We start from the raw sequence: 2,186 nt of genomic DNA on the forward strand, positions 1-2,186 counted from the left end.
GCCCTCCCCTCCCCCGTGGAACTCCCGTGGGGTTGGGCTGTGGGATTGGGATGAGGGCTGTGGGATGGGCCGTGGGTTTGGGACAGCCTCGGGTCCCCCAGCGCCAGAGTGCTGCTGCCAGCATCCGGGCTGTGGGGCCCCGCCAGCCCCCCCCAACCCCTCCAGCGCTGCTCCCGGTGCCCGCAGACCGTTTGCATCCCCCCGGAACCGGGGCTAAGGTGGGCCTGTGGCTACTGGGAGCTGCGGGGAGGCTATAGGGGGATAGAGGGCTACTGTCGGGGCTGTGCAGGGACTGTGAAGGCGTATGGGTCTATAAGGAGCTGAGGTGTACTCAAGGGGGTTCTGGGGCTGTGGTGAGCCATCGGAGGATTTGTGGCTATAGGTGGCTGTGGGGAGGTTATGGGCGGGGGGGTATATAGTCAGGGAGGTTGTGGATTGTCCTTCTCTGGTGATACTCCAAACCCAGCTGGATGCCTACAGTACAGCCTGCTGCATGGAGCCTTTTTTGCGGGGGGAGGGGTTGGGCTCAGTGATCTCCAGAGGTCCCTTCCAGCCCCTACAGTTTTGTGATTCTGTGATTGCAATCGTTGCTTCTTGCAGCAGTAGAGTGTTTCAGAAGAGAGAAAAAGATGGCGGCCGTGAACTGGCTTTCTATGGATGGTAAAGCTGTGCTGAGAACTGGGCTGACTATTGCAGCTGAAAATGCGTGCCAAGTGTGCAGATGCAGAGGAATAACGTTTCCCTGTAGGTGGAGCTTGTGTAAGGTAGGTGTCCTTGCTAGGTGAGCTTCTGCTTTAAAGCATCAAAGCATCAAGTAGTAATTTTAAAAGCAAGGTTGCCAGTTCTTTTTTTCCCCAAGTGATTTTTTAGCCGGGAGAGATTGGAGGTGCTGTTTGGTGATGGAAGACGTAGAGAGGAAAAGCAAGTAAAAGGCATGCTGTGCATATCCACCACATGCCATGGGCACCGTTGTCGTTCTGCACAAAGGAGGAGCAGCTCAGCAAGCTTGGCCTGGGCCATGGGAGGGAGCATAAAAACATCTGGACCAAGCGGAAACGAGTTAGTTCTTGAGGTTGGTTGTTTTCTGCTGTTTGTCCCACGTCCTCTTGCTCAGTGGTAGATCTGTTCATGTTCAGTGCTAGCAGGAATGTCCCCGAGCATTTTTGTTTCAGCTGTCGCAACGCTTTGTTCCCTTGCTGCTGGGCTGGGGCGTTTGAAGAATGATGCAGGTGCTGGTGCCCAGCCAGGCTTTGGGGCTGAGTCTGCAGAGCAGGGTATGTGTGTGGCAGGACTGAGGCTTGTGGGGGAGCAGGCCAGGTGGAATCCAGTACTTTGCTCTTGTTCTCAGTGTTTGTTTTTGCTCAGGAGGGCAGGTGGTGAACCTCATGAAGCAGTGCCTGCAGACGGGGTTTGCGGAGCAAGAGGTCCTGCAGGCCTTGTGTGACAGCCATGGAGCTGTAGTGAGGCTGCGTCAGTGTAAAAGAGCAGAAATCCCCGGAGGTGTGAAGGTGAGCTGCAGGCTCCAGTAGTGCAGGAGGGGATGTACGTGCTCAGGGTTTGGCTGCTTCTGCGTGTGTTAAGTGAGTGTGATAGCACTGCTTGGTTCATTTGAGTGTATGGAACAAGTGTGACATCCTTTGTGCTGGAGTCGTGTGGAAGGAGTCCTATGTGTTTGCGACCTGACTTGAAGCCAGTGGGCATCACGGAGGAGTAGGGGAAGGGGATGAGGGGAGGCAAGCTGGGGTAAGAGGATGAGTCGTAGGAACAGGAACCTGTTTGGCCGATCTGACGTGCTGCCGTTCTCTTTTTGGTTTAGGAATCTCTGTGTGCTTTTTAATGAAGAACAATCTCATTGTTCATCTTGTGAGCGAATTCATTCAGGCCTGTTAGTTGGTGTTGTTCTCTCCGTGGAGCTGCAAGTGAAATGGATACTTCTGGTGTGATGTGCGGCCCCCTCCCGCCTTCTCAGATCAACCGAGTTGGCAAGGCCTGGCTCTTGGTTGGTGAGCTGTGCCCAAGGTTAGGGAGGTTTCTCTTCTGGGCTTGACGTGCAACAATCAGACCATATAGCCGGTAAGGATATAGAGCAGGCATGTGTTTCTTGGTGACGCGCGTACTCCCTGGTGCAAGGGGGATCGCTCCACCTAACTTGCACACTGTCAGGAGAAATGGTGCTATAGATGTAG

The 2,186-nt window shown here is 54.4% G+C and overlaps 1 long non-coding RNA gene across 1 annotated transcript; it reads left to right on the plus strand.

Annotated features, from left to right (window-relative positions):
- Positions 1 to 604: 604 nt before the first annotated feature.
- LOC121108412 lies at positions 605 to 1,231 on the plus strand. The gene is made up of 3 exons (XR_005842918.1): positions 605 to 764; positions 860 to 1,072; positions 1,173 to 1,231. It is a non-coding gene; the product is annotated as an uncharacterized LOC121108412 (long non-coding RNA).
- Positions 1,232 to 2,186: the final 955 nt, after the last annotated feature.

Source organism: Gallus gallus, chromosome Z, assembly GCF_016699485.2.
Source record: "Gallus gallus isolate bGalGal1 chromosome Z, bGalGal1.mat.broiler.GRCg7b, whole genome shotgun sequence".
NCBI classification, from domain to species: Eukaryota; Metazoa; Chordata; class Aves; order Galliformes; family Phasianidae; genus Gallus; species Gallus gallus.